Source organism: Danio rerio, chromosome 8 (genome assembly GCF_052040795.2).
Source record: "Danio rerio strain M-AB ecotype USA chromosome 8, GRCz13ab, whole genome shotgun sequence".
Taxonomy (NCBI): domain Eukaryota; kingdom Metazoa; phylum Chordata; class Actinopteri; order Cypriniformes; family Danionidae; genus Danio; species Danio rerio.
Genome location: NC_141028.1, coordinates 30,120,908 through 30,136,262, shown reverse-complemented (window position 1 = coordinate 30,136,262; position 15,355 = coordinate 30,120,908). Strand labels below are relative to the sequence as shown.

Sequence of the window (15,355 nt, the reverse complement as noted above, 5' to 3'; positions counted from 1 at the left end):
AACAGGAGGCGCTGCTTAGATACCAGGCCAAATAATGCATCCCGACCAAACTCTTATGTCTTTCTCATGTATTTTACTCAATAGACTGAAAGACAGCACCCGGAAACCATTTTTTTCTCCTTTCACTTTTATATTGTTGAATTTTCACATTTAAACAAATCCTTCTTCATTAATTTCTGTCGGCTTAGTCCCTTTATTTATCAGGGGTCACCACAGTGGAAGGAACTGCCAACTTATCCAGCATATGTTTTACACAGCGAATGCCCTTCCAAAACCCACCCAAACACAAGGAGAACATGCAAACTCCACACAGAAATGTCAGCTTACCCAGCCGATGCTCGAACCAATAACCTTCTTGCTGGTTGCCACTGTGCCGCCAAATAAATTTTCAGCTAAAAGGTTTTTTTTTTTAATGCATGTTGGCCACTGATTTACTGTTTTTTTGTGAAAACAGTGATGTTATATACATGTATTTTAGGTTTATTTAAAACAACGAGACACTTCTAATATCCACTAATATCTACTGTCCTATTTTGGCCTAATATCTACACTGAAAATATTTTTTCTGCAAAACCATTGCAAACAATGTACACTCAAAAAATAACTTTTGCTGCTTGTTCAAACTAGTTATTTAAAATGAGTTGTAATGAGTTATATAAAACAACACGATCCTTACAGAGTTTTTTTGGACAACTTAATTGTTTTATGTTTAATCCACCTAAATTTGTAAAAACGATCAAGTTAATTTAATCGATTTGTGTTGGAACAACATGAAGTAATTGTGTTTTTTTTTATCAATTATTCAATCTCAATTGTGTATATGGATTGAATTTAAACAAACAAAATAAATTTAATAATGCTGAACTTAATTTGTTTGTTTTAATTTAACCCAAATAAATTGTTTACAAACACTTAGCTTAAAAAAATTATTAAATCAAAGGAATCGTCTTAGAATAATTTTTTCAGCGTACTGGCCTATTTATTTTTTTCAAAACATTTCATAAACGCCAGTCAAAGTTTGGATAGTACGTGCTAAAGTCTCTTCTGATCAAACTGAAGAAATGCAATAAAAACGGTACTATTATAAAAATATAGATTACTGTTATAGTCGTAATACTATTGGATAGTAAGATAGATATTTGCTACACTTAAAAATTTATGTTTGCTGTTTGTTCAAAACTACTTATTTAAAATGAGTTGAACTTGAAACTTTTTTGGGGGGACTTAATTAGCTTAATTAGTTTTATGTTCAATCCACTTAAATTAATAAACTATTAAGTTAACTTAATTCCTTTATGTTGTCCCAACATAAATCGATTGTGTGGAACTAAGCCCGGCAGTTTTTACAGTGTATGAGAATATATTGTAGAATGTGATTTATTTTTGTCACTCAAAGCTGGATTTCCAGCAGACATTTCTCCATCCTTCTGTGTCACATGATCCTTTAGAAATAATCTTTTAAGTTTTTAATCATCATCAATGAAAACACATTTTTATAATTTTTTTTTATTTTCAATTTTACAAAATACTTTAACTTTTTATAATTCTAATAAAAAATTGTTAGTTTTATTTCTAAATGTCAGCACAATTTTTAATTGAAAAGCCCATTTATGCAAATAAAAAAAAAGGTTTATTGCGACTTTATCTAAATATTCTGCCTTTTTTTTCTCAGAATTGCAAGATAGAAACTCGCAGAGAGATATAAACTTACAATTCTGAGAAAAAGTTGCAGTTGGGAGTTACAAAGTCAGAATTCTGAGATAAAGTCTAATAACCTTTTTCCAGTTCATCATTTTTAGCCTGGGTTAATCCAATTTTCTAAATGTTCTGTTCTCCGTAGTTATGTAAGATAATCCATAAATACATGTGTGCTCTTTTCCCTTACTTTTGTGGTAATTTAATTAAAAGTGAAGAAAAAAAAAACTTTATGGCAATTATTTATTATGGTAGTTCATGTATGTATAATGTCATTTCTGAAATCAAATGACTGATGAATGGCATGAAATGGTTAATGTTTTATGATGTTTAAAAATAATGCACCATCAGTAAACCTAACTAATACTACAATCAAAGCCAGGGTTGCTCAACCCCGCTCCAGGAGATCTAACGTTCTACAGAGTTCAGCTCTAACCCTAATCAAACACACATTAAACCGTTAATTAGGACCTAAACAGCACTTGATAATTACAGGCTATGGGTTGCCACTAAAATCTGCAGGATGGAAGATCTCCAGGGTCAAGCACCCCTGATCTAAGCCAACCATGCAGTATGCTGAAAAATGTACACGTTTATGAATCCTGCACTTCAGTAATAGTGTTTTAAGGTAATGAGCAAGTAAGTTTTTATAAACTGATAATCTGCACACAAAAAAATAATAAATAATATTTTAAAAATGCTGCTTTAATTTGCAAATTGCATGCACAATATTTGGTGCATTTTTTTATTAAGGACACTTTTTAAGAGGATTGAAAATGAATTGTAACCTAGTAGGTATCTTCCTCTGAGCAACTCCCTAAGCTTAACTTCACTACTCCGTCACTACTGCTGCTCATGAAAAAAGAGCCTTTTTACCTGATAGAAGCCAAAAATGGAAGAGAGATAATAAAAGCGGCGTATAGTACAGGTCAAGGTTATCATAAAATTGTCCCTTGCAAAAAGGGACTTGAAAACCTTTATCACACTGTCACGACATTCACACCACTTTATCAGCAAGCAGCTATGTGACTTCATTGACAGTAAAGACAGTTTCATGTATGATGCGTCTTTATCTGTTACTTTTTAAATCTTGGTTTCTAATTTATATAATTTTTTACTCTTGAAATATTTTAAAATTACAGAAAAAAGTTCTTAATATTAGTAGGAGCTCGGGTTAAGTTAATTTAGTCTCTTAATTTCTAATTCAGACCTTTTTTCCTCTTTAAATATTTAGTATCTATTTATGTGCACAAACACACACACACACACACACACACACACACTGGCCACTTTATTAGGTACACCTGTCCAACTTGTTATCGCAAATTTCTAATCAGCCAATCACATGGCAGCAATTCAATGCATTTAGGCATGTAGACATGGCCAGGATCAGCATGTAGACATCTGCTGCAGTTCAAACCGAGCATCAGAATGGTGGAGAAAGGTGATTTTAAGTGACTTTAACCATGGCATGGTTGTTGGTGCCAGATGGGCTGGTCTGAGTATTTCAGAAACTGCTGATCTACTGGGATTTTCACTCACAACCATCTCTAGGCTTTACAGACAATCGTCCGAAAAAAAAAAAAATCCTGTAAGCGGCAGTTCTGTGAGTGCAAATACCTTGCTGATGCCAGAGGTCAGAGGAGAATGGCCAGACTAGTTCCAGCTGATAGAAAGGCAACAGTAACTCAAATAATAACTTGTTACAACCGAGGTATGCAGAAGAGCATATCTAAACACACAACATGTATAACCTTGAGGCGGATGGGCTACAGCAGAGGCGGAGGCGGCCGAGAAAGGATGCGGATGGGCTACCATATTGATCATGTCAATATGGACCAAAATCTGTCAGGAATTACAGTATCTGGTGTCCCTAATAAAGTGGCCTGCGTGTCTATATAAATATATATATATACACACACACACACACACACACACACAGTTGAAGTCAGAATTATTAGCCCCCCTTTTATTTTTCCCCTCCATTTTCTGTTTAACAGAGAGATTTTTTTTCAATAAATTTCTAAACATAATAGTTTTAATAACTCATTTCTAATTACAGATTTATTTTATCTTTGCCATGATGACAGTAAATAATATTTTAGTAGATATTTTTCATATTTAAAGACATTTAAAGGCTTAACTAGGTTAATTAGATTAACAAGGCAGGTTAGGGTAATTAGGCCAGTTATTGTATGGTTTGTTCTGTAAACTATCGAAAAAAATTGCTCAAAGGGACTAATAATTTTGACCTTAAATGGTTTAAAATAAAATTAAACAGCTTTTATTCTAGCCGAAATAAACAAATAAGACTTCTTCCAAAAGAAAAAATATTTAGAAACAATGCAACTTTATGATGTAAGATGCATAATTTCTCACTGTTTCTGAGTTATTATTTTCCTCTTTATATAATTCATATTTATTCATATTTATGTAGGTGGCAAGACAAAGTTATGAACTTTAGTAGGTGCTCAGGCATAAACAAATGGGGAAAACCAATTACAGGACTTGAATGATGTGCGTGAATAAATCATATCAGAATTATATATTTATTTTTGGGTGAGATGAACAACTCTTTACAGCGCTGACTCTGCATACAGTTTACAGCACAGCGTACACACAGTAGATCATCAGATTGGACGGCATGCTCAGTTTTTGGAGTGGTATTTTCCGAGGTTTCAAAGGTCAGCTGTTCTTCCGACTGTCACTTTCCTCCCATGACCTTTCATTAAAGCTGAGAGCTTGACCTAACACCTGTAATCTTTCTTCATAGCTTCTGGAGACAGGTTTAAACCAGCAGACAAACACAAACAAAGGCACGGCGAATCAGTATAAAACCCTCTCCGCAATCCAGACATCTCTGACTGGGGACCACCAGATCAGCATCGGGTTAAAAGCTTGTTGAATTAACTGCACGGGTAATGGATTTAATGTTCTTTTTACTGGACGCAGGGTATAACAATACCTTCCTTCATTGATGCTCCCATTATATGTCATCAGATCTGATGGCTAATGGTGGGAGTGCGTGTTTATGGAGGGCTGATGGGATGAAAAAGCAGCAATTTGACCATCATAGAAACTCTAAACCTCCCCGAACACAGTGCTCTTTGAATAAAGAGAAGGAAATATCCCAAACAAACAAATGAATGCCTCTTTTTCTCTCTCTCTCATTTGAATTTCATAAATTCTCTCTGTGCCATACAGTATGATGAAATGCTTCACACCGAAACTTTAAGGATAAAGAGAGGCTGCTATTTACATTTTTTTAGAGGTGGATATGGGGATGTAAATGTACTGTAATATCTAGACAGCTGAATGGTAAAAGTTTACTGTGGATAGGGAAGAAAGAGCAAGAATGATAGATGAAGTGAGTGAGAAAGTGAAAATGTTTGGATTTGATACTTTTTTCATATTTGCTTTAAAGGATTAGTTTTTCCAAAAAGTTGTAAATTCTGTCATTGTGTGCTCAAATCAATATAGATTTTTTGTTTATGTAGAATGCTTTCTGGAAACAGATTGAGTGATTTTGATTTTATTTCTAATTATTTCTATTTATTTATTTTTTACTACCATGCAGTTATAATGCATAAGCACTGGAGCTCTGAGGCTTATACTTTACAAGGTCTACACAATTCTGAATGTTTGATTCATGTTGGAAATGTAACAAATGAAAACACTGTTGAAAATGTGTACACTACCTGGAAAAGTTTAGTCAGGTTTTAGCAACAACAAATAATAACTTGACTTCTTGTAGATCATTTGGTATCAAAAGGGGCTATTATGAAAGGCATAGGCTTCTAGATGATGCTTATTTTACCTAAATAAAATATGATCATGCCTTGATTTTTAATTATTAGGACAGTAAGGTCTGACTTTGCTTAGACACAAGTCTTGTCACTTAAGATAATACTGTACAGTATAGAATATAAAGTCATGGTGCAGTGGAAAAATAATTAATATTGTGACTCCCATGAGCTTGGACGACTGCATCCATACATCTCTGCAATGACTCAAATAACTTCTCAATAAAGTCATCTAGAATGGCAAAGAAAGTGTTCTTGCAGGACTCCCAGAGTTCATCAAGATTCTTTGGATTCATCTTCAATGCCTCCTATTTCATCTTACCCCAAACATGATCAATAATGTTCATGTCTGGTTACTGGGGTGGCCAATCCAGGAGCACCTTGACCTTCTTTGCTTTAGGAGCTTTGATGTGGAGGCTGAATTATGAGGAGGAGCGCAATCCTGCTGAAGAATTTGCTCTCTCCTGTAGTTTGTAATGCAATAGCAGGACAAATGTCTTGATACCTCAGGCTGTTGATGTTGCCATCCACTCTGCAGATCTCTTGCACGTCCTCATACTGGATGGCGTTACATCATGATTTTTCCTTCACCAAACTTGACTGATTTCTGTGAGAATCTTGGGTTCATGTGGGTTCCAGTAGGTCGTCTGCAGTATTTGTGATTATTGGGATGCAGTTCAACAGATGATTTATCATAAAAATCTACCTTCTGACACTTTTTCCAAATGATCAACTAGAGGTCAAATTATTCTTTGTTGCTCTTACAACTGGGATTGACGACAAAACTTTTTGTCAGTTAGTGTACACAAAGTATGTAGTGTTGATTGATGATGAACATGAAGTATTGATTTTCGTTGGGTAGTAAGTAAGTGAGTATGAATAGGGGTTAATGAATATTGTGATTAAGAAATAATTGCTAGGTACCCTATTTGATTACTCATTTTGGTCATGTATTCTGATTACTTCTTGGCTACTTACATAACATTTAATGCCATTCTTTTGTAAACTTCGCTTTAGATCTGAAGGTGACTCTAAGAAATTATGTTAATTCAAATGTTGTTTACTACCAAAAAATAAAAAAGAAAATCAAAATCCCTGTATTACATAACATATTACATTAAAAATACCTAATTGAAAGATGCTTTTGCCCCTAACGTCAAAAGCATCATGAAATGTACAAGGTCATTCAATGTTGTAAATAAACGGTACAATTTTTTAAAAGAAAGAAAAACTTAAAATAAAAAATATGGAAAATTTTGCAATTTAAATAATATGCAGTCATTGTTTGAACAATATACAACCATGTAATCCATAAAAAGATATTAGTATTCAGATTGTAAGCATTTCAAACTTCAGAAATACTGGGTTTGAGTCAAATATACACAAACTTAACCATTGGGTTGAAAAGTGAGCTTAAATCAATGTTACAATGTAAACAAGTGGGTGAATTTGTTTATATTTTACATCTTGTATTATACAGTAATTATAATTATAATTATACTTAACTTTAACTTTTTGTAATCTGATTATGTAATCCAATCTACATGCAATCAAATACTACACAGCACTGCATATATATATATATATATATATATATATATATATATATATATATATATATATATATAATGTAATGTATATTTAAATGTGTATTGTCTTAATATGTCGTATTTTGCACTGTATTGTGTCTATGTGTATCCTGTAGATTGCCTCAATTGTTTGTCATTGTATTATGCACTGTCTGAAGCCTGCGCCTAAGCTTTTCACTCATCATAGCACATGTGCTTCTGGTGATGTGAATAAATGATGCCCCTATATATATATATATATATATATATATATATATATATATATATATATATATATATATATATATATATATATATATATTGATCAGTGGCAGATGTAGGCATGGACAATCATGCTGGGGGTGGCACGGGGAGATGTTGACGGGGAGAAAAAAACGAGCCCCATTAAAAGTTTTGAGATGCCATTTACTTTATGCAAGTATATTGATTTTGAGTGTTAATCCCAGAATAAAGACAATAGGGGCCATTCACATGTAGCGTCTTTCGCATGCGCAAGCTTGTTACTCTCTATGTGCAACCGTGACAATGCTGGTGATATCAATCTGACGCATGCACGCAGAAAACCATTCCTGCGCACCTCACACGTTGCTCTGCTTCTGGTGTAAATCACAGTTATTTACTGACATCGTGATAAAATACACTTGCTGTGTGCTGTGAAACAAGAGAAACTACTGTAACATTTATGCAGAGGCGTCAGCACGCAGCGAATTTTACAAGTCGACAAAACTAAGTTTTATATGATGATGACTGACTAATGATGATTATTTTGACTAAGCATGGCTATGAAGCAGAAAGGAGGCATAATCAGTCAGGGAGGTAAGACTTTCTCGGCCATGAGTCGGGACAACAGATAATTCTATAAAATATGGATTTTTTTTGTATTCTATAGAATTGTCATTAATATTCGTGCAAAATATTTCTTAAATGATCTTTGCATATCACACCAGTTGTGTCTTTCCTTACAATGTTTTCCAGTTACATGTAGGACTGATTCCTGTTATTTATTTGGATTAATAATTTTATATTAATAATAATTATATTGGGCGGTATATAGGCCAGTACTGGGTATATCTACACCGTAAAGCCCAAAAAGTTAAGGTAACTCAATCATATATATATATATATATACGTCAGTCGTGATTATTAGTAATTATGATTAGGATCTTGACCTGTCAGAAGTCCAAAATTCTTCTTTATTTCCATTTAAACACACACTCCACGTTTGATATCTACTTCAATGCGTGCCGTTAATAGTTTCACATCTCCATGTAGCGCCCAGCAGATCAAATGCAGCAGCAAATACAAAAGTCTCCTCAGAGCAACGGGAAGTCGATTTTTACTGATTTTTGCACTGTGCTGCTCCTACACAAGCCCTGACAGCAAACGTCATGAGAGAAACAGCTATTTTGAACCCAGTGACCCCCCAATGCACACACAAAAGTCATATGTTGCCTTACCGATCCGAAACGCTTTGGTTTGACACCCCGCAGCTGTGGGTGATTATCATCATTCAACCTCACTAATGGATTCAACCCTTATTCCTCTTTCTGTCCCTTATCCTCTTCTGCCTCATGCTTTGTTCCCTTTAATCAATGCTTCTGATCAGTATCGACGGCGCATGTTCACCAACCAACAAAGCAGTGTTGAAGCGAGAGAGGAAGAAAGAGAGAGAGAGCGTCTGCCATGTATTGGGGCCGAATGGCAAGTCTGGATCTATTCGGCGCTTTGAAACGAGGGCGTGAATTTTGAGTGTCATGGTAATTAATGCTTGTGGTAACGACTGAAAACCCTCATTAGCAGGGTGATTTTCTTCACGGCAACATTAGCGCTCAAAATGCATAGGTCCGTAACATTGGGAGCATATCTTAAACTGTAAAACTACTACTGGAGGGCTCAAGGCTAATAAGGCGCCAATATACAGAATTATAGAGAGAGAGAGAATGAAAATGATATTTCAGGTGTCTCTAAGCCACTATACTGTAAAGCGCACTTGAGATTTGTGTTTCTCCGTAAAGGTCATTTAGAATATGCTACTCCACCTAAAGGTCAACACCATCTTATTACCGCAAATAAATAAATAAATCAACAAGCAAACATCCATTCTCCGGCCGTTTCCCTTAGTAAATCCCCAATCCTTCTGTTTTTACAGCAGAAGCACAAGTGTAAAGGCTCAAAGTAATTTGAAAACAGACTCTGCCCTCATATGGTCAAAATCTCTCCCTCTCTCTCCTGATGGCATTAAAATGAAGATAAAACCCTGTCTGGATCTGGCATGGTTGTTCCAGGACTGTGTTCCAGGCCAGATTAACAAATGGACCATGATGCAACTGAATCAGTGTTCGGACATTTTATGCAACACAAAATCGGACGTTTCGCTGCAGAACACGCAACACGCAGCAGTTTGCAATCATTGGGTCTCATTCACTGACATGCCAAAGGTTAATCCAATAGGAAAGGAAATTCACAAGAGATAGCATTTATAATATCTCAGTTGTTGTTTTTTTTTCTTTCTCCTAGATACCAATGAGATTACTCTAGGTGGAGAGTGAATGAGGATTGACATTGATTTCAAATACATATCAAATGCTTCTTGTTATCTGTTTAAATGGGTTTTCTCTATTTTGTAGCACTGGAACTCTAGTTGTCTCATTATTGTAATATTATCTCTACCGTATTAATTATTTCAAGTTTGCATATATTTTCTATTGATAATGGTTATAAATAACTCTGCCAGTACTTTTTTTTTTCTAACCCAACAGTCTAATAATGCTGCATTTGGAATTACATAACGATAGTAAGTACTGCTTCCAGCAAAACGCTGAAGTGTGCATATGATGGACACTTAAGTATCCCACGAGGCCACTGGAGATGATTTATGAATGTCAGCGAGGAGTCACAAATGACACTGGTAGGTCATGTGATAATGGCAACATGACAAATGTAGTACGTTTCTATTACATTCATACTACATAGAACTTAATAGAGTATACCACTGCAGCTAATGGTAGTCGACAATAGGCATGGGGCTATAACTGTTTTCAAGATATACTGCGATTTGGAAAAGTGAAGAGTTTTTTTTTTTTTTTTTTTTGAACAACAGTATCTGCAGCAGAAAAGATATGCAAAGATGCAATTTAAGATTGTAAAGAAATCTGTGTTTTATAAACTAATGAAAACAGCAGAAGTCAACAAATCATTTGAATTATTCAGACTGACATGTTTACCATTTCAAAATATTTAAATGCTTCCTTGAAAGTCCCCAAGAAATCAAAACTAGCCATATGATTTTGTTAGTTTTGTGGTGCATGTCATTTAAAAAAAAAAATGTTTGCCCTTCTAATCTTTAATTGAACTCTAAAAATGCACTTTGTTTTCAGTTAATTTATCAGATTACATGATTTTTAGGTAATGGGCGTGGCTAACGCTGCTCCGACTGTCAGTTCTGACAACAAACAGAAATGGTGAGCAGGAGGAGTCTGTTAGGTTGTAATGACTTTTCTAAAACCCCTTTCCTGATTTTTTTGAATGAAATGCCTACATTACATCCATTCAGCTTTCAGTAGAAAAAACAAGCCTTGCCCACTGTTTGCTCCTTTAAAATTCAGTTTCTCGGGGAACTGCGTCACTATACGAAAACAATAAAAATCGCAGCTTCAGGTTCACTTTAACATGAATTATATTGTGTTCAAAGTGGAAAAAAGCTTTTTGTTTTTTACCCAGACAATTAAAAAAGAATATATTTTAGAGCGGTAATCACAATACCGTGAAACCGTGATGTTTTTACCCAAGGTTATCATACCATCAGAAACTTATGCTGGCCCATGCCTAGTTGTGATGTAGTTGTCAGATCTATTTATTGACGTTTGCCAGCACATATTTTATTGTAATTTTAATTCAGTTGTGCAGCTTGTTTCCCCTTTTTAACATTTAAATAAACTTTACATGACTATTAATTGATGACAAAAGTAATCAGCAAGAACACATAAACAATTACTAGCTTATAAAAAACAAGTCTTATAAAAATAAATTATATTAATATTAGTGCATTCACGGGAAGTTAGAAGAATGGTGGTTTTTACACAAAATATTAAGACATTGTTGTCTCCCTTTGAGCTAGTTGCTTATTAGCATTTATTTTGGCTATTTATCAACAATTATAAAGCACTTATTAATGCCTAATACTGCACAACCAAATGTTACATTCCTTGAGTTAATAGTTTAGACATAAATTTCTGACATCATTCACTAACCCTTGACTTGTTCCAAATGAGTTTTTTTTTTTTTGTAAACATGTAACCATTGACATCCATTGTAGGAAAAACATATGTAACCATTGACTTCCTTCGTATGTTTTTCCTACTATGAATGTCAATGGTTTTATATTTCCAACAATCTTTAAAATATATTCGTTTGGGTTCAACAGAAAAAAAAAGATTGTTAAATATTTATAAAGATTTTAAATAACTGCTTTCTTATTGTATAAAGTTTCAAAATAAATTATTACTCCAGTCATTGTTGCTTTTATAAAAATTACCCTTAATAATAATAATAATAATAATAATAATAATAATAATAACAATTAATATTAGAGTGATTTCTAAAGGATTATGTGGCTCTGAAGAGACTGCAGTAATCAAGCTGAAAATGTGTTATTAAAATCACTGGATTAAATGATGAAATGAAATTATAAACTACTTTTGAACAGTTATTTTATAGCGCAATAACATTTACAATTTTACAATTTGTACTGTATTTTTGCTGAAATAAATGCAGTCTTGGTGAGCAGGATAAGCTTAATTTAAAACATTTAAAAATCCTACTAACCCCAAACTTAAAAAACAAAAACAAAAAAAAAAAAACAGTAAATTAAAGTGACTATTAATTGTGGAGTTAAAATGTCAACATATATGCAGCTGTTAATTAATATTTTACAGTGCTACAACAGCTACCTTCCAATTAATATTTAGTGAATAAGATGTTTATTAGGAGAATTTGTAGTTAATAGTAAATGCGTTCCTCATACTAAAGTACCACAAAATTGACTTTACCCGAAAAACTCAAACTCTCTAAAACTAAGACAGCACATTGTCCAAGCAATACATTTCTTTGCTCTTTCTTTTGCTTTATTTTCAGCTCTTAGTGTGCTGTCTTGCCAAGACAAAACACAGAGCCATGAAATTCAACAGTAGAGCAGCTAAATTAAATGTTACTGGTGTAAACAATTCCCAGGAAGGAAGAAAACACTTCAGACAGACGACAGTACTGAGAAGACTAGTTAACCATTCAGACACAATATAGCATGATTTTTTTTGATGAACTGTTGCTGTAGTTCCCCTAGCTAACATGCAGAGTATCAGGCGTGTGTTCATGAGGCAGCAGGTCTGTGTGTTACATGTAAAGAGAATGTCTCAGTCTCACCAAAACTGAACTGCAGTGCTGCGTTTTACTCTGACAGATTGAGGTGGAGACCCCAGTATCTCGCACTTCAGCATGAACGAATCATTGAATAAGAGAAGCACCAGGCATGTAAAGCACACCATTGCATTGGTCAGGAGCACAGATAGGAGGCCTCAGAATCAACAGGTGTATTGCAAAGTGATACAAACCTGGTACAATCAACTGTAAAAAACTGCTGGGACGTGAAAGCGAACCCTGGTTCCAACTGAATGGGAAGCACCCCCACGCACAGACAGTGAGACTACATGACGTCAGCGAGGTTGGAAATGTCATAGTGGTTTACATTGTTCAGCACATGTACCTGAGAACATTAGTCACAGTGACACACACTTCTAAGCTGTGTTTTATTGATGAGAAGAGTCTCTCTCGCCCTCGATCTCAGGTCAAGTCTCAGATGCGGGTGGAGACTGGATCTCTGGGGTGAATGTAGTAATGAGTAATGAGATATGGGCTACTTTGAAATCCATGTAAAACTAGCCAGCAGATTATCACAACAAGCATGATACCTAGGGTTTATAGTTCAACATGGTGCTCACAAGGATCTTTAAGAGGTTTAGCCATTCACAAACTGTAGTTTACACAAAAAAATGAAAGCATGAATACGTAAGACATGTGTAACTGTAATTCTACATTTGACCCCTGACACAACTGCATTCTCCAAGGACCAACGCATTTGCCAATGTAACATTCATGAGATACTGACTTAAGTCCTTGATCTTGATGTTTTGGGGTCATTGGGCTCACGGTCAGGTGCTTCCGCCAATCATCAACCGTCTAACCAGCAAGCCAAAGCCTGTTTTGACTACAGCTCCAGTTTCAAAGCCACAGTGACACGGCAGCTATATACCCTAGCTGCTGATAGTATAAAGTCGATTACTCAAGTCATCCGCCATGTAATCACTCAAACTAATTGCTTGAATTAATTCTACCCTTGCTCTTAAAACCAATCGTGTCAAACGTCCACACATATCCGTCATGAACACACAAATAAACGGCCTGTGATTTATGAGGGGCGGGTTGTATTAAATGGGGCTCTACAGCTCTGCAGCTGCTTGCCTGTTGTTAATGTGGAGGGGAAAATGCTGAAGGATGTTCCTCTGTTTGCTTCACACATGCTTAAATATTAATTGGTGCATAATAGGGATGAATAAAATCTAGCCTGGGGCAGGAAGTTAAATTCAAACCTACCGCTGCTTCGGGCAGGCATGAGTGCAGTCAGCAACCATGGTCATTAGGGTTAGATGCTAATAGCAGTTAACTCAGAAAAGAAGGAAAATCCACAAGCTGCAGGGAAACAGCCTCTCTTTCACAGATGGAGTGTAAAGCAATATTGTAACCAGTTGTGTTCTTTTCTGTTGCTCTTGTGTTTTTTAAATCTTGTACATACACTCAAAAATAAAGGTAAAAAAACTGTTTTTGTCTTTGTACCTTTAGAAAGTACACATTTGTACATAATCGGTTAATACTGGTACCTTAAAGCATACGTCTCAAACTGGATTCCTGGAGACCGCAGCTCTGCACAGTTTTGCTCCAACCCTAATCAAACACGCTGATTCAACTAATCAAGGTGTTCAAGACTACTCGAACACCTTGATTATTTGGATCAGCTGTATTTGATTAGGGTTGGAGCAAAACTGTGCAGAGCTGAAGAAATTGAGTTTGAGATCCATGCCTTAAAGGGATGTTTTATTACCTAAAGTGTGCATAAATGTGCAAAAAGTGTAGGGTACAGTCTTTATACCTTTATTTTTAAGAGTGGGCCTACTTACAGGGATAGTTCACCCAAAGATTTTGTTCCAAACCTGCTTGACTAAGGCCCAATCTGAATTCTAGGTTATACTCCTTCATCTACTCCAACACCTCTTCCTTCTCACAGAGTGACGAGAAGTGTACTTACATTTCCAGGGAATTTACCATTCACTTTCCTTTAATATTAGGTCCAAGAATCTTTGAAGGGCTATCTGGCACTTCCCTTTACCCCATACTAATCTCACCAAAAGAGAATCTAGATATCTACCTACAAATGGTTATGAGAATGGGCAGAAATAGGACGGGGCCTTAACTTTCCTCTGGGTAACACAGCAGGAGATATTCTAAAGAGCTTTTTTATTCATTTGAAGCCAGTGGAGCTCAAATCCACTCAATACTAGTTAATTGTATGAATAAAAACATTCTTCAAAAAAACCTTTCATGCTACAAAATCATACACTTTTGAAACATTAGGGTAAGTCATGACAGACTTGTTTTATTTTAACTGAGAGAAAAGCTGTATCTTTAGGAATACTTAAGCTTGTCACTAGGACAATACCATTGCAAGGTCAAATTTTCCATCATCTACACTTTTAGAAATAAAGGTACGCGAGTTGTCACTGGGGTGGTACCTTTTCAAACTGTACAAATGTGTACCTAAGAGGTCCATATTAATACCTCAAAGATAAATATTGGTACCTAAAAAGTACAAGCGTGTTCCTCTTAAAATTTGTAAGTACTAATATATACTTCTGAGGTACCAATATGCACCCTGCAAGTACAAATGTGTACCTTTTGAAAAGGTACCACAGTGACAACTCTTGTACCTTTATTTCTAAGGGTGTACTAATAAAAGGTACATATTAGTAGCTTAAAATAGTTATATACTGTATACTCTTAAGGTACTACTATGAAGATTTTAGGGGTTAATCAGGTAGAAGGATGTCTCTTGCAAATGTGCTGCACCTGTAACAAACTCCTATAAAATGCTTAAAATAAGGTACAAATGTTTTGACCTTTGCAAATTAACCCCTAAAATTTCAGATATTTTTACCCAATTTG

General features: G+C 35.0%; 1 protein-coding gene and 2 long non-coding RNA genes across 8 annotated transcripts in view; 1 reads left to right on the top strand and 2 right to left on the bottom strand.

Moving 5' to 3' along the window:
• The window catches only part of LOC141375642 (uncharacterized), a 217,842-nt gene that overhangs the window by 144,592 nt on the left and 57,895 nt on the right, over positions 1–15,355 (top strand). The window lies entirely within an intron of this gene.
• kcnd3 (potassium voltage-gated channel, Shal-related subfamily, member 3) overlaps positions 1–15,355 on the bottom strand; it is a 170,705-nt gene that overhangs the window by 152,769 nt on the left and 2,581 nt on the right.
• Positions 1,514–4,411, bottom strand: LOC147835657 (uncharacterized). The gene is made up of 3 exons (XR_015498060.1): positions 4,199–4,411; positions 3,511–3,568; positions 1,514–3,464 (listed from the first exon to the last, which is right to left on the bottom strand). It is a non-coding gene; the product is annotated as an uncharacterized LOC147835657 (long non-coding RNA).